Genomic DNA, 26315 nt, shown 5'->3' on the forward strand with positions numbered 1-26315 from the left:
AAAAAAAAAATTAAAAAAAAAAAGAGTTGGCAAATAAAACAAAAGAAAATTTGTGGTTAGATTCAGGCAATACACTCTTGATTTATCTGGCTCAATCCTTAACTTTTTTACACTTCTGAATGTAATAAAATTTTGCGTCTGGGATTCTATCACCTTTATTTTTGTCTCAAGTTGTATGTTAGTACCCCAAAATCAATAAAAAGGGAGGCATCCTTAAAGTACTTCTGTTCAAAATTAATTGATTTCGGAAAAACCTTAGTTTCACACTCAGGAATATTCCATTTCTCCCTTTCTTTCATTTTTCTACCCAATCAACACCGGCCAAACTTGACTATCCTTTACGGAAAGGAGGCATTTACATCAGAAAACTTTTGAGTATGTGCTATTTGTAGTTGAATGCCTCGGCCTCTGGTTGTTTGGTGGTTTGGGTTTTTTTTTTTTCCCCTCTCAATCTCTAATATGGAACACACCTCCTTAAAATTACACTTATTCAGAGCATTTTTGTGAACTAAAACTGCCTTTCATTCTGCTAGGCTTCGCATTATTCTTTTATAATAGCCGTGTAGCATAACACATCACTAGGAACTTTCAATTCGTATACACGTTAGCCGCCAACCTCAAAAAGCCACTTTAATCACATAAAACCTGCCGCCTTCTACCCAAAATATGATATCTATTACTTAATATACTTCCCATTTACAGCGATCAGTCTCATAATGTCTAGTAACATATATAAATAGATCCTATTAACATGCCCAAATTCGTGTTTTAATCTTCTTTTTCTGAAGCGTATATGCTCTATACACAATAGAAAATAATTTGTTATTGTTACTTGTGCTAAATATGAGGATGCGATTGATAATGTGCTATTTTGTATTGGAAAGCTTTGTCCAGTGGTTTTGTCTTTTGAAATTGCTCCTTTGGTTTGCCATGTTCACTTGAACTTGTGATTCACTGTTGCGAGTATCACCAGTGGTCCACTCCAGTGCTCTCTTGGACACCACACAGAAAGCTTTAAAGGCAGTATTACGTTAGATAAAGATGGTGGTATTAGAATATCCAGTGAACTTGAAGAGAAAGTTAAGAAAATGTGAGTGAATAAATCTACAGGATAAGGCAAGGGGATATGCTTTAAATAGTCTATAAACAAGACTCGGGGAAAGAAAAAGAATGTTTTGAACAAAGGACAGAAGAAATAGAAAAGGAGAAGAGCATACCTTATGGTTCCATTGATAGGAACTTCTAGAATGGGCAAAAATGACCTAAAGTGATAGAAGTAAGGAAATGGTCACTCTGAGTCAATGGGGGGTGACTACAAAGGAACAGGAAGATAGAACCATTCGATATCTTCATTGGCACGGGGATTGCACAGGTGTGTATTTTCTTCCTCAAAACTGGCCATACTCCATATGTAAAATATGTACATGTTATTATATGTAATTTATACTTCATTAAACTGTGTAGAAGTCAAAGCACTCAGTAAAGGGTAACCATTGTGTTTGAATGGGATCAGATTTTAATCCCGAATGAAAGATGACCTCCTTCTTTTTAAATACGAAATATCTGCGTCATTCCAAAGAGGTACATTACGCTCTTTTGTAATGTATTCCTGCTTCTCAGGATTGAGGACTGCCATTTTAATGATGACGCTTAGGCACAGTAAGATAGGCATTTCTTTAATAGACATTCTACTTTAAATGCCTGTTTTTTTTCCCTGTGATTTCAACCGAGGAGAAATAAAGCAGCAAACTTACCCATTAAATCTTCGCAGGATTCGTATGACTTTGAAAGCGCGATTTTGAATTGAAACGACTGTTTCATAATACTCTTTCTGCGGGTAGGCTGAAAGCAAAATAACATTAATTTTTGTAGGAAAAGGAAGATAAAATCTGCCTTGAACAATCACAAAATTCCCCTGCATACCACTTTATAAGTCAGTTATAAATAGCATCAGAAGTAATAGGGTTGCACATGAGAAATTGAAAGATAGCACATGCACTATTTTTGGAGGAGCCATTGTGTCGTGTTTGGATCAGTATGTAGAGCTAGGTTGGGGCTAGGGGCGTCTTTCCTTTTTCTCTGGAGTCGGCAGCCGACAAAGGAGAAAACTTTATCAAAGTCATGTGGGAATTTTGTTTTTATCTTTATTCTTTATTTAAATTCAAGTTAAGTTCACATACAGTGCTGTCATGGCTTCAGGAGTAGAACCCAGTGATTCATCCCTTGTATATGACACCCACTGCTCATCCCAAAAAGTGTCCTCCTTGATGTCCATCAGCCATTTAACCCAACAGCCCACCCACCACCCCTCCAGCAACCCTCGCTTTGTTCTCTGTCTTTAAGAGTCTCTTCCGGTTGGCCTCGCTCTCTGTTTTGATCTTATTTTTCCTTCCCTCCCCCTACCTTCATCTGTTTTGTTTCTTAAATTCCACATACGAGTGAAATCGCATATCTGCCTTTCTCTGACCGACTTATTTCGCTTAGCATAGTACTCTCTAGTTCCGTCCATGTTGCTGCAAATGGCAAGATTTCATTCTTTTTCATTGCTGAGTAGTATTCCATTGTGTATATATGCCACATTGTTTTTACCCATTTGTCCATCGATGGACATTTGGGTTCTTTCCATAATTTGGCTATTGTTGATAGTGCTGCTATAAACATGGGAGTTCATGTGTCCCTTCGAAACAGCTCTACACGTCATGTGGGAATTTTAAAGACAACAGTTGAGGGGCGCCTGGGTGGCGCAGTCGGTTAAGCGTCCGACTTCAGCCAGGTCACGATCTCGCGGTCCGTGAGTTCGAGCCCCGCGTCAGGCTCTGGGCCGACGGCTCGGAGCCCGGAGCCTGTTTCCGATTCTGTGTCTCCCTCTCTCTCTGCCCCTCCCCCGTTCATGCTCTGTCTCTCTCTGTCCCAAAAATAAAAAATGTTGAAAAAAAAAAATTAAAAAAAAAAAAAGACAACAGTTGAGTAAGATAAAAAGAAACTTGAAATGACAGAATGCTGATGACAAAATATATCTCAGATTTATGTATAAATAACCGAAAGAAAAAGGCTGAAGAGTGTGTGACAGATATAAAATCCGAATGTAAAGAATGCCATCAGTGTGGAGCAGAGGCAAATCAAGTGGGATTAAAGAGAGGGACAGAAATGGGGGGAAAAAAAGTTAATTTTGCCTAGGGTATTCCAGACCTTTTCTAAATTAATTAAAATTTTAGAAATGTGCACGAAGATGTTGCAAGCAGCAGAAAAAGTATTTTTTTCAGTTGATAGGTCTGGAAGTAATTTTTTAAACTGTAAGATCGATTGTTTTTAGGGAGGAGCAGAAATGCTTCATTATATCTCATTTCTCCCCCCAAGGGAGTGTGGAAACCCGCAATAAATAAATCCTGTGTGAACAGGTAAAATTAAGTGCGAGCTACAGCAGGACAGGTCATTACTATGCACTGAAATGATTTCAGGCTTTGCCGCAATTCTATGTTTCATTTTTGCCGTACAGACTAATAACTTGGCAGTCGACTTCTTCAGCATGCAAGGAGTCTCATCATGGCTCAAAAATTACTAATTTTCTACTTCTGGGTCTGGAAATGTGCTAGGCAGAACCGGGTTTACATCCCTTTTCATGAAGAAATTATTTTTATTTACTGTAGATCCCCTACCATTTCACGAAAACAGATGTTTTAAGGTGCTCATGTGTTCTCACATATTTATTTCATAAATCTTTGTATTATTTAGAGCTGTAAAACAGACAAGAACACTCTAGTGCAAATTTGTAATTTTAAATGTATTTTCCTGACATTTAGATTAAGATAGCAAAGCTTTTACCCATGTTGCTTTTCATTAATTTGAAGTCAGAACTACTCTTTATTTACTGTCATAAGGAATGAAAAATGTAACAATTTGTTGGCATAGTCCATTGTCTCTTGAATGATTAAGAGGGTAGTCACGTTAAATTATTTAAATTGTAGCTTTAAATTTATTGCATTAATATTTTATACTATGCTTCAAATCTGTTACTTTATATTGATAAGTTTATGAGCAAATAAATTATTTTAATGTCTTCAAATAATACATTAAGATTGCTTATGTATTTTTTATAACTCTAGTCGTCTTTTCATTATTTGATTTTATTTACTTGAATGAATGGAAGAATTAGTTTTGTAGGGGAGGAAAAACTTTTCCTCTACCCTGTTGGGTTCCGTTAGTGAGACCTGCAAACTAAAATGACAAGTGAGAGAAAAACAGGAGAAAACGTTTTGTTTCATGTACATATGAAGCCAACAAAAAAAGCAACTGGCTTGTTTAACAGTAAAGTTAAGGACTTATATACTTAACTTGGTAGGAAAAAGGAGAAGTGAAGAACAACTTTTCTAGGAAAAGCACATAGGTTTCTTTAGTAAAAACAAGTGGGCTTTTTTAGGAGAACAGATGGGAGAGAAGTTTGTGATAATGTTTGTCTATACAGGTACCAGTGGTCTTTCCATCTACCACAGAGCTATACAATTTTGTGGAGAGGGTATTCATGGTAGCCTCATTCACCCAGACATTACAGCTTTTAGTCAGATAAAGGAAACACAGGAGGCTTTTTTTTTTTCCTGCAATACGGTTACAGCAAATTTATTTGTCCTGCAAAAATGTAGCTGGCTAATATTTGTATTAATTTTGTTTTCATATCTCAAAATAAACACTGTCAACCGATAGGTTTAAAATAATTGATACTGAAATGGCGATTTTTCAACTGTCATTTCCCCTTCCAGCTTCTAAGTATCGTTTTTCATACCTATGGGTAAAATACCATGTAATTAATCCTGGTCTGTAATTACTTCCTGTGAAATAATGTTTTAACTTAATATTTGAATCATGATTTTGCTGGTTCATGTATAATACTTCACTGATATTTAAGTTTCTCTGTTATCTGCTACACTAATGGTTGGGGCTTTTTAAAATTAACTTTATATAAATGAAACAGTCTTCTGGTGCCTTATGGATATCAGCCTCCTTACTTTTCAGTTATGCTTTATACATGGATAGTATAAATAGCTATTGTAAATAACGCTTGACTTACAGAGTTCTCATTGCATTTTTCTAAATGTTTGTTTTCAGGGATATCAACCAATATCCATGAGCATCTATAGGCCAACCATCACCATCCTTCAAAAATAATTGTAAGTATACCCATAACCATGCTACAGCACTCTCCTTTTGCAGTAATATTCAACCATTATAGTTAGGAGATTCTGATTATTTTGGTAATGTAGACCTACCTCTGAACTAGTAAACATTTTCCACTGATGGTTTACCATATTTGAAAAAGAATATTATTTCATTGGTAAATAACATTTTAATGCAGCCTTAAAAAAAAAAAAACTCAGCCTATTTAATTACCAAATAATGTGTTAAACAGACACCCTTGCCAAAATGTTTAATCAGCACCCTGACTTTATACTAAATAAATATCAAATAAGATAACATAAATAAGAACAACTAGGCTAGTCAAGACAAACTGTGAACTTTAATTTTTCTCCTTCAGAAACAAACTCATATCCGAGATTAGGCCATAGAAAATACAGCTATTATTTTCCTATGATAAACTTTTGAAGATATTCTTGATGGATGGACCTAAAAATCTCAGGAGTATGAGGGGAGACTGAGAATTTTGTTTCTTCTTTTTTTTAATTTTTTTAAAGTTTATGTATTTTTGAGAGAGAGAGAGAACCGGAGTGGGGGAGGGGCAGCGAGAGAGGGAGACAGAATCCGAAGCAGGCTCCAGGCTCTGAGCTGTCAGCACAGAGCCCGACGCAGGGCTCAAACCTATGAACCGTAAGATCATGACCTGAGCCAAAGTTAGATGCTTAACCGACTGAGCCTCCCAGGCACCCCTGAGAATTTTGTTTCTTAAAAAGGAGTATCAGGGGGTTCCTGGGTGGCTCAGTTGGTATTCTCTAGGTTTCTTAAGCATGTTATTACAATTTAGGCAAAGTAGGTCAGAATTGGATCCCTTATTTTAAGCTCTAGACTGCACAGGGAATCCTCAATTAAATTTCTGATTGTTCTGGGGGTGCCTAGGTGGCTGAATCAGTTAAGCATCTGACTCTTGATCCGTGTCCTAGGTCATGATCCTCACGGTTTGTGAGTTCAAGTCCCCCATCAGGTTCTGTGCTAACGGTTCAGAGCCTGCTTGGAATTCTCTCTCTCCCTCTCTGTCTCTGCCCTTATCCTGCTTGTGCTCTCTTTCTCTCAAAATAAATAAATAAATTTTAAAAAATTAAAATAAATTTCTGATTGTTCTCAAAGTCATCCACATATATTTAATTCCGCACAATGTTTTTAGAATGATAGTGTTGGAGGAAGAACTGATAATGATCGTAGAGGTTAACTTGCTTTTACAGTAAAATGTTAACAGACTCTTTCAGTATAAAATTAATATATACCCATTACATAAAAATTAAATAATACAACCTAAAGTGGAAAGTGGAAGTCTATCCAAATTGGAGAGAAGTTAGGGTGGAATAAGGGTGGGGAATGTCTGCTGAACATATTATGATTGATCAAAAAATAAAAGAAGAAAACAGTGATTTTACGTCAAAGTAGTTGCATCAAAATGGCTGCATTAAAATGTACCATAGTCAGAATGGTCAATATCAAATTGCCCTGCTTTGTGATTTGATGACTCACCATTTAACATGATGACAAGGGTTCCACTTCCTTTGTTTAAGATGTATTGAAGAAATTCTTGGTGCTATATGGCCAGGTTTCCATAAAAGAAACGTGAAATTCAAAAAGCGTAAAACGTAAAATCTTAAAGAGCCCCAGCAGCTGTCCTGAGAGTGCACGCAAGAAGTCACTCAGTGTACTTTTGTGAAAATCCAAGTTTTCCCACAGATGTTTTCACTACGTTGGTGAAACAGGCTGACGTGGACAGGCAGGTAAGTTTACACTCTCAAGCTTCAAACCGTGTTCACTCACACAAGGCCACCTCGTCTGTATCAATGGCAAGAGAAACCCTACGGGGTGGTAAAGACCAAGGTCAGCCTTAGTAGAATGTGACGTAAGCCGGTTTCATCTGCAGTACGCCCCTTTGGACACACGCCTGTTGACACCTTGTTCTTACCCAGATGTTAACTGGAAGAGAGATTTGATATACAAATTCATGCGAGAGCGGCAATATCTAACAAGTCCTACCCCATCCAGAGAGGCGCACATTTTAACATCGAAAATGGGACTGCAACAAATCCCTTGATTGGCTAAAAGAGAAAGTATGCCCCAAATGTCATCACGTTGGTAGATAAGCCTGTTGCCTACTTCGCTTCTCCAAAAGGCTGGCCTCCTCAGGGCATATTAGTGACACGAAAAATAGATATGCAACATACTTAGTATAAAATCTTAGACTCTGGTTATTTATGGTAAAGAATTTTGTTATTGTCACTAAATATGTTCATTCTCACTGTATGTAGAAGAGTACTAAAAGTTTTGTGATAATGTACATACATCCACAACTTGATATTCTTTGAGGATTTGAAATGGGGGTGCCTGGTGATTTCTAGCTATTTTAAGCTATTATGAGATTCCACCGATTTTAAAAATAAAAGGCAATTGACCTGATTGGTCTCCAGCTATCACTCAAACTTAGTAACACCTACTCTGAAGCCTTACTTAATGCTACCTATGGGCTACTATGAGGTATATATATATATAGTTATTATATATATATATATATATCATATATAGTTATTATATATCATATATATCACAGTGAAGGTAATATGTATATTACCTTCATATATACCTTCATATATACCTGTCATATATATATATATGACATATGTATCAGATATATATATCAGATATATATCACAGTGAAGATAATAATTTAGGAAATGTGTTCAATGTCTCCTGCGAAAAATAATCAGTTGGACACTGTGCTCCTTCCTGAGCTGGATAAGGTTTGTAATATTAGTAAGTATTAAAGGTAAATATTATCTTTTTTTCTGTAAAACCATATCACCATTTAAAGTTTCTTCACAGAAAGTGAAGAAATGATGTACATACATTCCTTCTACAATGTCACGACGGATTTATACTTGTCCCTTTCTTGACATCTATACTAACACCTATACTTGAGAATTAAATTCACACCTACGTGAACACCTATATTTAAGAATTTTATCTTTTAAACTTTTGACTAGGTGACTCTGTGTTGTGATAAATAAATACAAGTTCATTTAACGGAAGGATTTTTTTTTTTTTTGCAGTGTAAGTTCTCTGATATATAACTGAGTATTATTATAAAGTTGTTTTGGTTACCAAATGACTTAAAGGAAGACATAAGTAGACGCTAACAAAAATCAGCTATTACCTACGTACATCTTATTGTTCTTCAGCTCTTCATTTGGTTAAAGTAAATGAAACATAATCAAAACTCATGAAAGGGTACAGGAACCAACATGGTGTCTTGTACATAATATGCATTTAATAATATATTCAACAATTAGTGCAATAATAACTATTGAACTAGTAGTGATAAAATAATAGCACCTTGGGAATAGATACTCAGTCAGGCATGCCTTTCAGTAGTGAATATATATACATATTTAGAGCATAAGAAAACCTAAACCTTTATAAGATAATTCTACATTCCTCACAATTTTTACTTGTACTAATATTCCAAAAATTGAAGTAGTCTTTTATAATAATCAATAGAACTAAAAAACATGGCTTTACCTGAGTGAAGAAATATTTATTGATTTCAATAATCCAGTTGAGCCAACTGATAACTTGAAAAACTACATACCACACATATTTTTCACTCTGACTAGTCTGCACCCAAAACCAACAAGGCTGGCAACGTGGTTCAGAATGTGCCCGTGCTAGAATGTTCCAACTTTTCAAAATAAGCAAAAATCACTTTACTTTGGAAAGGTCAGCAGCTAAGCAGTTTCAGGGTAGAGTTGCATGGCCATTCACACTAGATCATAGCAGCGAAATAATTTTATACGTGCATTTTCCGATTTTGAACATACACCTTTCAAAGCTATGCTTGTACTTCTAAATTTTGCATTTTCAAAACATTCATATCTCCCGAAATATCAAATATGGGTGTAACTTTCTTTTAAACATGGGAGTAACTTAAGTAACTGCAACAATTAAATTAATACATGTGGTATAAGAGGCCGTCAGGATCAAGGAGTTAATGACGTAGAGAATGTTGATTTTGTATTTATTAGTCTTAAGTACATATTGCTATCATTTTAGAAATGGCACATATTACCTTCCCAAAAGATACAGATATTTTAATGAGGCAGAAGTTGTTACACGTTGTATGAAATGCATATTTGCATATTGGCATCATGTTTCTATCACATTTTACTCTCGTTTAGAAATTATTTTTTCCCCTGCCAAAATTAAACCTATGACCCAGACAAATAACACATGGTATATGAGAGCTTGCTAACAATCGCTTTCTGAAACATTCTCTCTTCGTACATCTAGGCATCATTGTTCATTTAGCTTTCTCAAAACTAAGTATCTTTATTTGTATCTTTAGAGACAAATAAAAACTGATGGTAAGCTTATAAAAAGATACTAATAAAATGTGAAAATCGAATCACATATTTGTGGTATGTTCGTTAAAACTATATTATATCAATTAAAATCTCTATGTAATTAATCGTCATTCCATGGAGTATTCGTATTGACTTCATAGGGTTTTGATTATATGAGAATATACTCTCCACGTGTTGCAAGTTTCTTAACATCATTGCCAATGACACTGTCATTTAGACGGTTGGATTAGGCAAGAAACTGTCAGTCATCCTTGAACATCTTCCTATCCCTTATGCCCCATAACCAATTTCATCACCAACTCCTGGCAACTTTAGCTTCTGAATATCTTCACTCCATTTCTAGCATCGTTATACTGGGTTTGGCTTGTCCATCACTTCTTGTCTGAGTACAGGAACACCCTTCGAAATAATTGCCCCAATTACACATTTGCACTCCCAAATCCCATCCTCCCTATTCTTAGTGCTCTTAGAATAAATACCAAAATCTTTCTTATGGGTTATAAGAGAACCTAATCTGACCCCTGTCGACCTCTTCAGTGCCAGAGTTTACCATCTTCCCTCACCTCCCTCATGAATGCCTCGGCTACAACTGTCTACTTTCAGTTCCTTGAACACATCATGCTCTCGCCTCTGTTGTGAATCGTTCCTTGCATTTCCCACCTCTCTTAACGCTCACATCACCATCACATCACTTACTGCAGTTTATACATTTATGTTTATACATTATATTAAGTTTGTCCATTTATGCTTGTGCTTAGAGATCCCTATCTCCTCCACTAGATGTGAACGTCAGGAGATGAAGGGCAGGATTTGCTTTGGCTGAAGGTTGTCATTTTTAGCATCCGGCACGGTGCCTAGCATATGATTCAGTAAATAGTCATTGACTGAATAACTCAATGAACACATAGGTATTTGTTAAAAAGTCATTCGTGTAACTTTTTGGAAGTAGTTGATCTGTGGTTGCTTAATTGTGCAGGCTATTTTTCTACGCGCCGCCCCCTACTGGTAGCTATATATATTGCAGCCTGGTGAAAAATTTTAGAGGCCTCAGGTACTAAGACCTTAACATAGGGTTGCAGATGGGAGCTATCAATTAACTGTGACAGCAGTAAACGTATCACCGTGTCTTCAAATGTGACATTAACTCTACAAGCAATTGACATATAAAAAGACATCAGATAACCCAATCCTATCACTGCTTTGCATTATTAAATAAGCAAGTTCAGGGGCGCCTGGGTGGCTCAGTCGGTTAAGCATCCTACTTCGGCTCAGGTCATGATCTCGCGGTCCGTGAGTTCGAGCCCCGCATCGGGCTCTGTGCTGACAGCTCAGAGCCTGGAGCCTGTTTCAGATTCTGTGTCTCCCTCTCTCTGACCCTCCCCTGTTCATGCTCTGTCTCTCTCTGTCTCAAAAATAAATAAACGTTAAATAAGCAAGTTCAAATTTGTGACAAATTAATTCTGCATAGCCTATAAGGTATTAAGAACTAGTGCTAATGGGGCTCACCTTTCACGTTAAAAAATGGAATATATATATATATATACATATATATATATTGAATGTAGTATGAAGGTATCATTCAATATATGAATATATATGAATATGATTGAAATGTGATGTTACTAGATGAACACATTGATAAATGATATGATTCTGAGTTTATATTTCCTCCTGGCCAACTAAGATTTCTTATTCCTGCTTTAATTTCACATTGTATTTTATTTTTATCCCACTAAATTACACTTAGCTATTATGCAGTGAACCAAATTTGTCTTCGATTGCATAGATCTCCCGTAACTCATACATTTTACTACCCTAGTCATGTTTCCATTTTTTCGTCTGTTAAAATATTGACAAACAATTTTAAGACAGCACGATGAGTGCCGGAGCAATGTTTCTCAAGCCTTATTGTGGATGTAATCATCTGGGGATCCTGTTAAGCTGCAGATTCTGCTTAAGTAGGTCCGGAAAGGAGCCAGAGAGTTTGCGTTTCTAACAAGCTCCCCGGTGACGATATCATCGGTCCGTGAACTATACTTGCGGGAGCACGGTAAAACAGCAGGGGTCAACAACCTTCTTCTGTAAAGGGCCAGGTAGTAATTATTTGTGGTGCTGTGTTCCACATAGTCTCTTGCAACAACTCAGCTTTGCTGTTCTAGCATACAGTCGGCCACGGGCAACATCGAGAGGAATGGTTGCTCATAAAACTTTATGAACACTGAAATTCAAATGTCTACAGTTTTCACAGAATATGGTATATCAATCATCTTTTTATTTGTTTTTTAAAACCATCTAAAAAATGCAAGTGCCTTTCTTAGTTCGTGGGCCATATACAAAGACAGTGTATACTTTGCTGATCGCCCCGCGAGGGGATAAAGTGCCAGTGGGTAGGCCGGACGTGTCCGGCGAGAGAGGCTCTGTAGAGAAGATTGCTGTGACTCGAAGACACAAGGCGTTGCAGATTTTCATGAGGAGTTGTGTCAAGCGAGCGTGCAGAATGAGAAGTGGAGGATGTGATTAAGTTCCACATTTTGGAATGTTCAGAGAAGCCTGGTCTGCCGAGAGGGCGGAAGAGGGTAGCAATGATTGAGGAAACCAGGCAAAGCTACATTGGAAAGGTCAGGACTCTCTGCAAGTGACAGCAGACTGTTCTCAGATGAGAGGTCTAGGGAAGCATTTATAGAATCGAGGTTTGCAAATTCATTGAGGAAAAGTGAAATGAAGATCACAAAGCCAGGCAGGGCAGGCCAGTCAAGCCATTTTGTCCATTATTACAAAGCACACAGCCGACTACAAAGGGAAGCCAAGAACTGATGAATGAAGATTAAAAAGATGGCCTCTCCAAATGCCTCAGCGGCTGACTCACATTGCTGATGAGCTGGAGAGTAGGCATACACGCTGAGAGGTGAAACGAGCATGTGTCTGTTATTTCTCTGGAAGCGGCGGTAGAGTGAGGCAATGGAACGTGACCCAACACCAGAGCTGGAAATGGTGAATGATGGAATGTCAAGTACAAAAGTAACTCAATCCCAATACTTTGGAGAAAGCTCTTCCTCTAGTTCGCTGTCCATTTCTCACATCATCCATCCCAAAAGGACTTTGTCCAGTTGCTTTACACTTGTGTTTCATTGGAATGCTAGAAGTGAATTAAGACTTGCTTGGGGAGCACCTGGGTGCCTCAGTCAGTTAAGCATCCTACTTCGGCTCAGGTCATGATCTCAAGGTTAGTGAGTTCAAGCCCCACATCGGGCTCTGCACAGACAGCTCGGAGCCTATCTGGGATTCTCTCTCTCCCTCTCTCTCTCTGCCCATCCCCCGTACTCTCTTTCTCTCTCTCCCTCTCATAAGTAATTACACTTAAAACATGATTTGCTGGGAACTTATTATATACAAGGAACTTAAGGATCTTTTTTTAATTCTTATAACAATCTAATAAATAGGGAAATGACCACTTATTTACTTAGATTTTCTCCAAGATAGGGAATGCATCTACCAGAAGCTATGACTCAGTCATAATCCCCAAGGGTAAAGAAAAAAATAGAAGGCAGAGGGAAAGTTTTTACTGTTCCACAATGGAGGGAAAGCCAACATTTTGGTCAGAAAAATTATACGTGACTTTCAAATACTGACTAACCATGACAGAAAAGGCAACTTATTAATGGAAGTTAGGAAGAATAGCAAATGTACACATAGGAAATTTTAAACTTTTTTTAACATTCAAAAGACCGGGGGCCAGGTTTCCATCAAATAAGGAGAGATGTTGCATTTAGTTATAATATAAATTATTGTTTATTGAACATCTACTCAACGCCAGGCAATATAGTGAAAATTATACAAATTATTCCATTTAATTTTCACATTTTAGTAAAAGTGGTTGTTATTATGAAAACTTAACATATGAGTCCAAGAGGCCTTAAGTGAGTTATTCAAGGTTCCCTGACTCCTTTGGACTTGCCTAAGAAAAATTGCTATTGTGGGGTGTCTGACTTTGGCTCAGGTCACAATCTCACAGTTCATGGGTTCGAGCCCCGCGTCGGGCTCTGTCCTGACACTTTGAAGCCTGGAGCCTGCTTCGAATTCTGCGTCTCCTTCTCTCTCTGCCCCTCCCCAATTCAGGCGCTGTCTCTCTGTGTCTCTCAAAAATAAACATTAAAAAAAAGAAAAACCGCTAGTGTGTAAATCTGAAAATATTAAATACATAGCACATACCAGATGCCAAACAGAACTTCATCGTTGTTTTCTTGCTATTATGGTCAATAGTATCACTGCTATTTACCTGACGCCTCTAAGCCTTTTTTTTTTTTTTTTACCTCAACCATAATGTGAAAGTCAATATAATACAAGTAGGTCAAAGGATTACATGAAACAACCCACTTAAAGTCTCTAGCATATGGAGGCCACTTGGTAAATGTCAAAACTACATAAATTTTCTCTTGAAGGATGCTCTTTATTCTTACATACGACCCAATAAGACAGTCAATAAGACCCAATAATGCTTCCAGTTATTTAGCGGTAGGCCCCTGGGTAATGAAGTTGACCGTGTATCTTCAGAAAACAATGTCTGACTAAAAAAATGACTTTAGTTTAAGTGTCTGGAATCAGAAGGTTGAGTTTAGGGCTGAAATACTTCAGAACATACTTCAAAGTTTCTGGGTTGAGTGCTCGCTTCGGCAGCACATATACTAAAATTGGAACGATACAGAGAAGATTAGCATGGCCCCTGCGCAAGGATGACACGCAAATTCGTGAAGCGTTCCATATTTTTTACTGATGCATAGGGGCACTTGTACCCCAATGTTTATAGCAGCACTCTCAACAATAGCCAAATTATGGAAAGAGCCTAAATGTCCATCAACTGATGAATGGATAAAGAAATTGTGGTTTATATACACAATGGAATACTACGTGGCAATGAGAAAAAATGAAATATGGCCTTTTGTAGCAACGTGGATGGAACTGGAGAGTGTGATGCTAAGTGAAATAAGCCATACAGAGAAAGACAGATACCATATGGTTTCACTCTTATGTGGATCCTGAGAAACGTAACAGAAACCCATGGGGGAGGGGAAGGGAAAAAAAAAAAAAAAAAAAGCGGTTAGAGTGGGAGAGAGCCAAAGCATAAGAGACTATTAAAAACTGAGAACAAACTGAGGGTTGATGGGGGGTGGGAGGGAGGGCAGGGTGGGTGATGGGTATTGAGGAGGGCACCTTTTGGGATGAGCACTGGGTGTTGTATGGAAACCAATTTGACAGTAAATTTCATATATTAAAAAATAAATTAAAAAAAAAATTAAACATAAAAAAAAATACAAAAAAAAAAAAAAAAGATGTTTATGCTCATAAACATGAAAATTTATAAAACAACCTAAATGTGTAGGACAAATACTGCACGTGAGGCCCACTGGACAGACAATAATGCAGAAGTTGAAAATTATAATGGTCAGGACTATAGTTATCACAGAAATTGTTTATAAAGTTAAGTAAAAAGAAAAAAAAAAAAAAAACAAAGTTTCTGGGTTGATTTTCTGCCCCACCTACTATTTCCTGTAGTTTATATCACTAAGGACTTAGATATTTCTTACATATCTGTGTATGTAACAAAAGAATAGTAGTTATAATCCTATTAAAATAGTATAATTCATTCATTTTTTTGCCCCAGTTCAAGAGTTGTCTTTTATTTATTTTAGAAATTTTTTTTTTAATGTTTATTCTTGAGAGAGAGAGAGAGAGAGACAGAGCATGAGGAAGGGAGGGGCAGAGAGAGGGAGACACAGAATCCGAAGCAGGCTCCAGGCTCTGAGCTGTCAGCCCAGAGCCCGATGTGGGGCTTGAACTCACGAACCCTGAGAACATGACTTGCACCGAAGTCAGACGCTTAACCGACTGAGCCACCCAGGCGCCCCCGACAGTTGTCTTTTAATAGTTGAGGCAATGTTTATTGATAGTATGAAAGTGTTTGGTAAATGTGTTCAATACATGTTGGACGAAAGAGTGAATTAATGACTCATTTCCATTATTATTTATTATTTTTATATCTTTAGATTTCCATAAAGAAAGCTCCCTTTAAATTGGATATATACTTAGCTCTGTAAATTCATTTAAACAAAACACATCATGTTCCCCTGGATATAAAAATACAAATGAATTAGGCCTTATTACACTTTATTTTTTTTTAATTATATTTAAACATTGATTTGGGTACTTGATGTGCTAACATTTAAGTACAGCACACCTGCCTTACATTGTTTGCTCCTTGGTGTTTTCTTCAATTAATATTCATTTTGATGAGCTTTGGCAGTCCTCATGCTTTTAAAGAGTAAGCCAGATTTTCAGTTGACAAACAGATCTTGGTGTATTGACTACCAGTAACCTCGGATTCTAAAAGGAGAGAAGACGACCAAGTAACTCCAGTATCCTAGAGAAACCTGATATTTCAGTGTCTTCTCTAAATTGTTACCTAAAAGCCGGCCTAGAACATACCTTTTCAGCGAGGGACGCTCTGGGGAAAAATGTTTGCCAGAGAACCTATCATTGAAAAGATAGCTCAGGGAAACAAAGCGATAAAGGCCAAGGAGAAGACACAAATGAAGAAAGGGTCAAATTAGCTGGGATCGTGATACCGTAGAGAAGTGGCTTGAGAGCTCAACACTGAAGACAGTTGAGTTTAGAATGTAGATCGGGCGGGAAGAAGGGCACTTCAGGAGTGTGTGTTGAGGGGCAGGGGCTCCACAAAAAGCTGGGAAACCAATTAGCAAGGAATGAGTGGGAGCCGATGGGGCCTGTGACCTGATTGGGTTATAGTCAGTAACGGGATAAGGCAGAATAGATAAGGCAAGGGCAACATGGAGAAGATATTTAAAAAGGGAGATGCTGGATAAGGGATTTTGATAATATTTATAGCTGTTCTTCCAAAGAGAAACGCCTGTAAGTGCTCAGATAAACTGGTGGATCTGTCACCTCTGTCTCACAGTTGCGACGCTTTGGTAGTGGGCTTTCCAGTGATTACACCTGTAACAAGCATGCCCGACCACCAGGTGGCTACAAAGTCAAGTCATGCTGGGGGAGTTGCCCAGTGTTTGGGACTCTGATGCGGTGAAGGTTTTTCCAAGTCACAGCTTCAAAAATCTGATCAGCTACTTAGTGTCCTATCTCCTATCTAGACAACCTTATCGAAAAAGTCGAATGGAGCTCATCGCTTCTCACGATTCCTAAGCTCAGGGAATGGGTCTGTATGTTAGATTCCCAAGGCAGGCGCCAAAGCAAACGAAAGAGAAGGAACCAACACGATTTGTTTCAAGTTTCTATGCACCCTACTTTATAATCCATGACTTGCTCCCAGATCAATGTCTTTAGTGTTACTGCTAGCCACCATGGAGCTCTGTCCTTGAAATAGAATTTGTTTATTTCTCTCCCACAATTGACTGGTTGCCATTCCCTATGGCAGAGTTATAGCTGTGAGAAGTGATAGATGGTTACTGAATTAGAGGAAGAGGACCGGATAGTGAGGCTCTCTAAAGCCTTCAGGGGAAGGTCAGTGGCAATTTGGATAGTAGGAGTTGGCAGAACGTGGCTCCGGCAGCTTTTCCTTCATTATACATTATGATATCATGCCCCAGAGAACATCAAGTTCTCAGTTTATTTTTTGGGAAAATTACATAAAGCCAAGATCAGTATTGTTTGACTCTTCGTATTAATAGGTAGTGCATTAAGTTTGCATTAGAACGAAAAATGACGTAACCTCGTTTTTAAAAAGCAAAACACTACAACGAACATATCAAAATACCCCTGTCACAGGAAAAGCATGCTGTTTATTACTCTAAATTATTCAGAGGTTTTGACACAATTTGCTGTAAACATTTGAGTAATAGAACAGTCTAGAACTAGTAGCTGACGGTGATACACTGAACTTCATCATTTTTCCTTCCCTTTGTGTCTTTGGAGGTTCGAATAAAGAATGAATATTAGATTAATTAGCCAAAGTAATTATGGAGAACTATTATGGGATCAGCACTATGCCAGGGGTTCCAGGAGTTGGCATAGTGCTGACCCCAAAATTTCAGGAGTTGTATTGGCCATGATCTCTGACCTCCCAGCTTGCTCATGATCTTACCAGTGAGATGAGATTAACATGAAACCAAACAAAAGCAGAATGTTACAAAGAGCTAAATAGCGTGCCCTAAGCAATAAGGATCATACAGGTACAAAGAGGGGAGAAATCAACGAAGCCTGCATTTCAGAGGGAGAGCCATCGGAAAGTGAGCTCATAAGATGGGATGAATTGTATCCATAGCTGCCATCCTTCTCTTCCATCTCATTAAGCAGTCTATTTGTCTTTTTACACCCTCTCCAGACATTCACAGAAGTCCTTCTGACATGGTAGGGACTCCATTGACATTTGCTGGTTGATCTAAAAAAATGGAAGGGGCAACTGAGTGGCTCAGTCTGTTGAGCGTCCGACTTAAGCTCGGGTCGTGATCTCGCAGTTTGTGAGTTTAAGCCCCACAGTCGACTCACTGCCGTCGGCACAGAGCCCCCTTCCGATCCTCTGTCCCCCTCTGTCGGCCCCTCCCCTCGCTTGTGCGCTCTCAAAAATAAATTTTCAAAAATGTTTAAAAAAGAAAATTGAAGTATAATTAACATACGGTGCTACATTAGTTTCAGGGGTACAACATAATGATTCAGCAATTCTATGCATTACTCAGGGCTGGTCACAGTGTGGTCACCACTAATTTTTTTAGAAGGATATGGTAACAGCAAGCAAAAGAGAGACATTTGGTTTTTCTGTCAAATATATAGTTATCTTGTGAAAAGTCTGTAATGGCCATGGGTAGAGGACCTATTCATTGGATCATAGTGCCAACCTGAAAGCAAAGTTTATAGAGGTGCTTCTTTTCAATTCTTTTTTAATATTTATTATTTATTTTTGAGAGAGAGTGAGAGGGACAGACAGAGTGGGGGAGGGGCAGAAAGACAGGGAGACACAGATTCCGAAGCAGGCTCCAGGCTCCGAGCTGTCTGCACAGAGCCAGAAACGGGGTTCAAACTCACGAACTGTGAGATCATGACCTGAGCCGAAGTCGGACGCTTAACTCACTGAGCCTCCCAGGCGCCCCTGGTGTTTGTCTTTATATTAAGGAATTTTTATTTGTTAGACATGCTCCTCTCAAATTTCAGTCTTCCATGAAAGCAAAAGGCATTGAATGATATAGTTGCAATTAATGTTAGGCAAGTACACAATTTTAATGGGACGTGATTAGACGTAATTAGAATAGTGTCACGTCGCCAAAGATAGAGATAGATTGACAGCCATTAATAAGGTAAAAACCTTGACTGAATTTCTTGCCTCTACTACAACATTCTGAAAGTGATCTTATAATTTAGGATTAAGGCTGTTGTCATCATAATTACATACAAAACAATGACTCTGAGTAACCACTCTTTTTCAAAACTGTGGGATAATGAACATGTATTTTTCTGAATGCTGAACAAAATGGACCACAACTTCCTAAATGGATGGTCTTCTACAGGAAATGTAAACTATTAAAACCCATAATTAATAACCAGTTTGTCACACGTTATTGTCCCTCTTTTCGTACTTATGTCTATCAAGTATTCTGCACATGGAAGAGAGTGTCAATATGGTAACTCGTTAACCAACACTTGGTAAATAGGTAGGTCTTCTTCATTGGAAGAGCAGAAACAAAGGTTAATGCATATTTCCTCCTTCAAGTGGCCATTATTCTAGAATTTTAGGCAGGAAAATATGGTCTTTTATACATCACAGATAAACCTATATATGCACTTTAATTTTTGAAGTGCACTGTTTTTTCCTACTCTTTAAGTGAGTTCCATTCATTTGAATTGTTTTCTTCCTCCTCATTTTTTAAAACCTTTGGCCTAGAAGAGTCTAGAATATCACCTGTAGTTTTCATTTCGCTGGGAAAATTCTGCTTTTTGATTCCATTCTCTTTCGAGTGTCCAGGGAAAGCTCTAAACCCCAACTTTGGTAATGGGACTTCTTCATCTGGGGGAGGGGCAGGCAAGAAAGAAATGAAACATTTTATAGCAACTATATTGGTAAAACTTTAAAAACTTGGAAGAGCCAAGCATTTGAAGGAACGTGGGCCATCTAGATGTTTTATGCATTACTGGCCGAAGTATGTATTGGTACAACCACTTGGGGAAAAAAGTTGGCATTGTCTTCTAAAATTGAGTCTACACAATGCGTATAGGACATGTTGTTTTAATTTTTAATTGCTTAATGAATTAATTGTATCAATGTCACCATGTTTGGTAAGATGATGGTGACTCACCTACCAAGGGTTATAATTATTTCTGTTCTATGCACCTGAGGCCAGACTATTCTTAGAATTCCAAGATGGCCAAGTATCCCAGTGGGCATCATTTGGTAAGGCAGCATACCAGGCTAGGGCAAACCTGGAAGGGTGATAGAGAAAGACTTGTTTTGACAAGAAGGCTATACATTTAGAGTAGTGCATGGTTCGTAGCATTTCAACAATGACTTCATGAAGGAAAACAAGAAGAAAGATGGAATGATGATCATTTGACAGTTGCTGCTTGATGTGCAGGTTTTTAGTCATAACCCAGAAAAAAAGGGGAGGCATATCAAATGGATGCTTTTCCGTTTTGCACATTTGGGAGAATGTGAGTTTCTTCCAGACTCACGGGAAACATGTGTCTTTGTCACATAATTCAAGGATAATGATCTACAAGTTCTGGTCAGGAACATTTAAGCAATTTTAATTGTGTGTGTGTGTGTGTGTGTGTGTGTGTGCACGCGCGCGCGCGTTTATTTTTGAGAGAGGGAGAGAGAGAGAGAGAGAGAGCACGAGTGGGAAAGGACAGAGAGAGAGGGAGACAGAGGATCTGAAGCAGGATCTGTGCTAACAACAGAGAGCCCGATGTGGGGTTCGAACCCACAAACCGTGAGATCATGACCTGAGCTGAAACCAAGAGTCTGATGCTTCACCGACTGAGCCACCCAGGTGTCCCTAAGCAATTTTGAATAGTCCTATCCAACGCTTAAGCCAACATAAATAATTAGGCACAAAGCAACTTGGCTTTTGTAAGGGGAAATCATAAGACAAGCAGAAAAACATGTAAAAGTATGAATTTTAAAAAATTCCACACATTTTTAACCAAGTTCCTCACAAATGGTAATTTGAAAGAGAAAGAGAATCGCTTTTGGCGAGGCGAGAGATGTTTGGTGGTAACAATGGCTGTTACTTATTGAACATCTACGGATGTCAGGTACGAGACTGGACTCTGCAAGTTATTTCTTCTAATTGTCCCGACAGTCAACTGTCAATAACCAAGTCATTATCGCTCCCATTACCATATAAGGAAACACAGGCCAAGAGGGCTCAAGTGAGTTTCTAAGGTTCCACAGCTCGTGAGTGACAGAGCTGGGATTCTGAACCCAGATCTGCCTGATTCTAAACTCACATTTCCTTCCCCTAAAGCTGACCCTTGTATTTTGTAGCCGTACTGAGCCAATGAAGCATGGATCCTGACATGTTTCAGGTCTCATATCCACCCCTCTTCCAAGCGGGTTCTTCTGCACAGAGCATAGGCTCCCGGCCCCAGCTCTACCGTCTATAAGCACTGGCAAGTGACCCATTGGGCTTCTCCCTGACCAACTGGGCATCGAGCAGTGCAAGAGCAAATCCCTCCACAAAGCTGGGAGAGTCATTCTGTGGGCTACTCCTGCATGCGGGTGGGTACATATCTACTGGGTCCTGGGACCCTGCCTAAGACAAGTGAGGGGGCGGAGAGACAAATCAAACAGCTCAGTACCTGGTACTACTAAATAAAGGCGACTGTGTCCATATTCCAGTTACCAAGAACCCAAAAATGTTACTGTCATTACATTATCACCACCGTTATTATTAGCCCTGTAGCTCTTGGTGATTCACATGAACCCCTCTTGGACTCAGTTTCCCAAGTCCATCAAATAAGGTCGACAATGCTGCAAGGATCCAAGATTGCCATGATGATTACATGACAAGAGAAACTCATTTTACTCTGCTGGCACATTGCCCTTTAAGTGTTCTTCAGACAGGAGAGATAAGTTCACTTTTCCCTTTGATGTGATAAAAGTGAGATTGAGATTAGAAGAATCTTGCAGACATTGGCCCCCGTCCAAGCTGATGCGTTTACCAAGGAATTTGGGAAAGCTAAAAACTTCTATTTCACTTTCATCAAACTGAACAAAGATAACTTGGGATCCCCTGTGTCGGACTGGCTCCTTTCAAGGTGGCATTATTCTCATTCTCCACCACTGGAGAGGCTTCACGCTTTGGAAAATTCCAAACAAGACTGGGGTGCCCAGCGTCTGTGACCGAAGACATTTCTGATTATTTCAGTCCTGGCAGCATGTTCTGGCTCTTGATGTTTTTAAACATTTTTTTTTTTAAAAAGAAAAACTATTAAGTACAGAAAAACTCAGATTCAAATACATTTAATATCTCATCCCCCCCCAAAAAAATTACTTTTTAATTTAAATTTTTAAAATAAACAAAACCTTAAAATAAAACTTGAAAAATGTATTTCTCCACATTCCTACAAGCCTCCTGACACACTTGCCTTCCCAACCTCTTCGTTCCCCATATATAACAGTCTGTTTAAACTCATGCCGATAGAATTCCTTTTCAATTATTTCTTATAATTTAGATCTATGTGCAAGATCCATTCCTGGCCCCTTCTTTCCTTCATAATGCCTTTGGACACTCAAGTCCTCCCCAGTCTCTCCCTCTACCAGCTTGGCAATGACCACTTTCCCATGTTTTGTATTCATGAAAGTTATCTTATAAGCCAAGTTGTAAACTCTTTGGAAGAAAAGACCCTGTCCTTTCATACATCTTAGTACTTACAGAAGCACCCAGCCCAGTGCCTTGCATAAAGCAGAAGTTCAATAAATAATTACTGAGGGATAAATTTATGTAATTTTGCTATGAAGTCCCTCATGAATTCTTGGAACCAGAAGTGAAAGAAAGCTCTAGAAAATTGAATCTCACGCTTTTAGAACCATAAAAATTTGGCTCTGTTTTAGGTGGTAAATAAATATACACTGACACTCATTTAAAATCCAGAAAAGGGGGACACCTAGGGCTGGCTTAGTCAGTAGAGCGTGCAACTCTTGATCTCGGGGTCATGGGCTCAAGACTCACATTGGGCGTGGAACCTGCTTAAAAAAATAATAAATAAAATCCAGTAAAGATTAGTTTGTGAGACATAAATTCACAAAAAGTTATTTAATAATTATTTTGAAGGAAGACCTCACACTTTTTTGTGTGTGCTGACATTATAGATGATAAACTCGCCTTCCTAGGAAATGTCCCTAGGGTCCTCTGCCAGAAAGGACACTGGGCTCACAGGTCATAGCTATGTTCTGATAATTAGGCCAACATTATAAAAGAATGCACACAACTCCCAGCTCATATATTACTATTTTCAGGCAATTGACATGAAATATATCAGTGAAAAATACATATCAAACTACATAAATCCTTGTCGACTGAAATACAAAACCCAGTTTTAAAAAATGACACGCTTTTCCTGACAGTTGGCAAGGATACATTAGAAAGACTTTTTTACACAGTATATATTTTTCAGTTATTTCTTTAGAAGTATGGCAAGATAGTGTTCATATGACCCACTACCCATCTGAATGAATGTGTTATAATGATACAGGGTTTTATTATTTTCCCCTTATTATTTCAATGCAGAATAAATGCCATCTGAACAATTCCCCTATCCCTCACCAGCCTTATTACACTGATAACAAGATGTGGGCAGACAGTTTTTTAAATAGACTCTTAAAACTTAATTTCTTAACATAGTTGAGGGGCTTCTCTTAGAGGTCCGCGTGGGTAGGTGAGAATCTGTCAACATAATGTCTGTTCTCAGCATTTTTCCTAAGGGCAACATGCTATTTTGTTTTCCCGTGTAATTATTTTTACTTGTCTTTTTCTGCTTATGTCCTTTAATTTCTCTTAGAACTTTGAAGATGGACAAGTGTGGCTGTTTAGATTCTCTCATAATACAAAACAGTGTTTGTGATAAAGACTATGAATTATCTTTGATAAACATCTGCTTATAGTTGAATGAGGGGTTGTTTAGTACAGAAAGCGGTATTCAGCGAAAAGTGCAATTTATCAAAGAAATACTTCTTTCCTTGTTGCATTTACCCTCTTGCCGGCTTGGTGTATCTATATTGCTTATTTGTCCTTTATTACTGTCAAGACAGCAAATTTCTCTCTGGAACAGATGGTGTAACTGCCATTGTTCTAGTGCTTAAAATTCATTCTGCTGCAGGAAATTTTTATCATGAAACCTCTAATTTAGCAATATTAACAAATTGAAGCTATGGACTGTTTTCTCTGGGATGTCTGGCCTTTATTAGATATCTGAACAAAAATATATATATTTATATCATGAAAACTGGATCGAAGTATATATTTGATTATTTCTTCATAATCAGTGTCATTATTGATTATTGACGGTGGGTAAATGCTATAAAATGTTAGTCATTAGTTGTATAAGAGTTGATCATGGATTTTGTTTGTTTCCTTTACCAATATCTCCATAATTTATGGCAATGGAAATTTAAAATTATAATAGGTGTCTTGATACTTTTTGAATAGAGTGTTTAAATTTAAATCTATTTTTAAACTTCAGATTTGTACCTGTTTGTCCATAGCTCCTAATAGCACCCCGCTTCACCTACCCCACATAGAAAGCCATCAGATTTCGTAATTTACCTTCAGGAAAGAATCAAGGGAAAATGCCATTTTTTTCACGCCCCACCACATTTTCAATATTGGAATGATTAAAATAAGACCAACAAAAGTCTTGCAATCAATTTTAGCCTTGCAGCTTAAAAACTAAAGCAACAAATAAATCTTCTATGGAAATATTTGTAATAACTTTTGAACAAATAATGCATGCAGGTAAGTATTCAGTAAATAGAATTCCACAGCCTGTCAAAATTTTTTCCATGCTTACTACTTTAGAAATAATTCCACTCAGTGTAATGGGGTAAATGGGGTAAAATGGGGTACCCCATAGTTGGACATTTGTATAATCACCAGTGAAATGAGTCTAATTAGTTGATCCCATGTTGATCAAGTCCATTATCGTTCGGGTGACCATCCAGTCCATGGTGCCCAAGAAGGTTACGGTTTGTACTTACTGAATAAATGTCAATAATACTTTCTTTGAGACTCAGAGATGTCCCGATTTGGCTATTAAGTTAGATGCTAATTCTTAACTCTCATGCGCCCACATAAACCTAAGAAGTTACAGGGGCGCCTGGGTGGCGCAGTCGGTTAAGCGTCCGACTTCAGCCAGGTCACGATCTCGCGGCCCGTGAGTTCGAGCCCCGCGTCGGGCTCTGGGCCGACGGCTCGGAGCCCGGAGCCTGCTTCCGATTCTGTGTCTCCCTCTCTCTCTCTGCCCCTCCCCCGTTCATGCTCTGTCTCTCTCTGTCCCAAAAATAAATAAAAAACGTTGGGAAAAAAAATTTAAAAAAAAAAAAAAAAGAAGTTACAGGCTGACACATATAAAAGCACGATAAGCAAACATCCCTTCACCAAGAGGAGCATGCAAACTTATTAATGACACAAGAAATACATGTGAAATCACTGGAAAAAAAATCCACCAACCTTTGAATTAAAATCAAAATTTGCGAGGCAAGCGGGAAGCTCTGTGGGACATTAGGGAAGAGATACATGGAGGTGGACTAGAGTAGTTAAGGCTGATTTAAGCAGTTGTCTTCCTCCAGGGCCTCGCAGGCGTGAGGTCACGTGAACAAAGTCCTCGGGATGGTGATAATTCAAGTTCACAGCCTCTCAGTCAACACTGGAAATGACTGAATGAATACAGAGAAGGGTATGGTAGAAAAAATAATCAATAAGGACTTCGAAATTCCCGTCTCTCGCCCTGGCGTTGCCACTGGCCACCTTTATGTCGTTGGGTAAATTACTTCTTCCCGTTGGCTTTGGTTCTTTCATCTGTAAAGAGAGAGTAAACCGGATTCACTGAGCTGTTACTACTTTGAGACTACTTTGTGCCAGGCGCTCCGCTCAGGACTGTGGCAATGATCTCTGAAGTTCCTTTCCTGCTCTAACGTCTGTGGCAATCACTTCCATCACCAGTGTTTCCAGTGAGATAGGTCTAGTCAGCTCGGGATCATTCACTTCTTTGTCAAAAAAGAACATTTCTTGCAGGTAAGTGAACCCCACCCAGCATATATTTGTTATGTTAAGTTGACTTGCAACTTCTCCTCGCAAGTGCCCTTTATGTCCTCCTTGGATTAGGACCGTATTTTCATCCCCCGTGATAATCACGCAACCCCAGAATGGCAGGAAACCCTTTTGGGGAGAAGCTGGTAAGGCATATTTTTGGAGCATGAAAGCTGCCATTAGGCTGCAGGTGACAGAGGCTGCCAAAGAAGCTGAGATTTCCTCTGTGAATCCAGCTGGTTCAAGGCTCTAGGCTCACTTCCCTTAGTGGGTTTTCCTATTTGCAGGGAGCAGGGAAAGTGGCCCTAAGCCATCAGAGTGGCGTATATATCACATTTGATAAGGCACACGGGCGCTCTACTCCATTAACTGGAGAAGTTGGAGCTAAATCTAATCGAAAAGGGATCCGAGGAGCAAGAAAAAATTAATTTCACTGGTCTAATATTTATTCTGCACTTTAAACTAGTGGCATGCTAAAAAAAGTCGTTAT

The 26315-nt window shown here is 38.5% G+C and overlaps 1 protein-coding gene and 2 non-coding genes across 4 annotated transcripts in view; all 3 read left to right on the forward strand.

Moving 5' to 3' along the window:
• The window catches only part of HTR2C (5-hydroxytryptamine receptor 2C), a 291607-nt gene that overhangs the window by 19254 nt on the left and 246038 nt on the right, over positions 1-26315 (forward strand). For both annotated transcript variants that reach the window (XM_058712970.1, XM_058712971.1), the window contains exon 2: positions 5101-5162. The gene's annotated coding sequence lies outside the window, so the exon portion shown is untranslated. The remainder of the gene's footprint in view (positions 1-5100; positions 5163-26315) is intronic.
• On the forward strand, positions 14219-14325 carry LOC131503378 (U6 spliceosomal RNA). The gene has a single exon (XR_009257443.1). It is a non-coding gene; the product is annotated as a U6 spliceosomal RNA (small nuclear RNA).
• Positions 21181-21309, forward strand: LOC131503334 (small nucleolar RNA SNORA35). Its single transcript, XR_009257424.1, has one exon. It is a non-coding gene; the product is annotated as a small nucleolar RNA SNORA35 (small nucleolar RNA).

The sequence above is a fragment of the Neofelis nebulosa genome, chromosome X, assembly GCF_028018385.1.
Source record: "Neofelis nebulosa isolate mNeoNeb1 chromosome X, mNeoNeb1.pri, whole genome shotgun sequence".
Classification (NCBI taxonomy): Eukaryota; Metazoa; Chordata; class Mammalia; order Carnivora; family Felidae; genus Neofelis; species Neofelis nebulosa.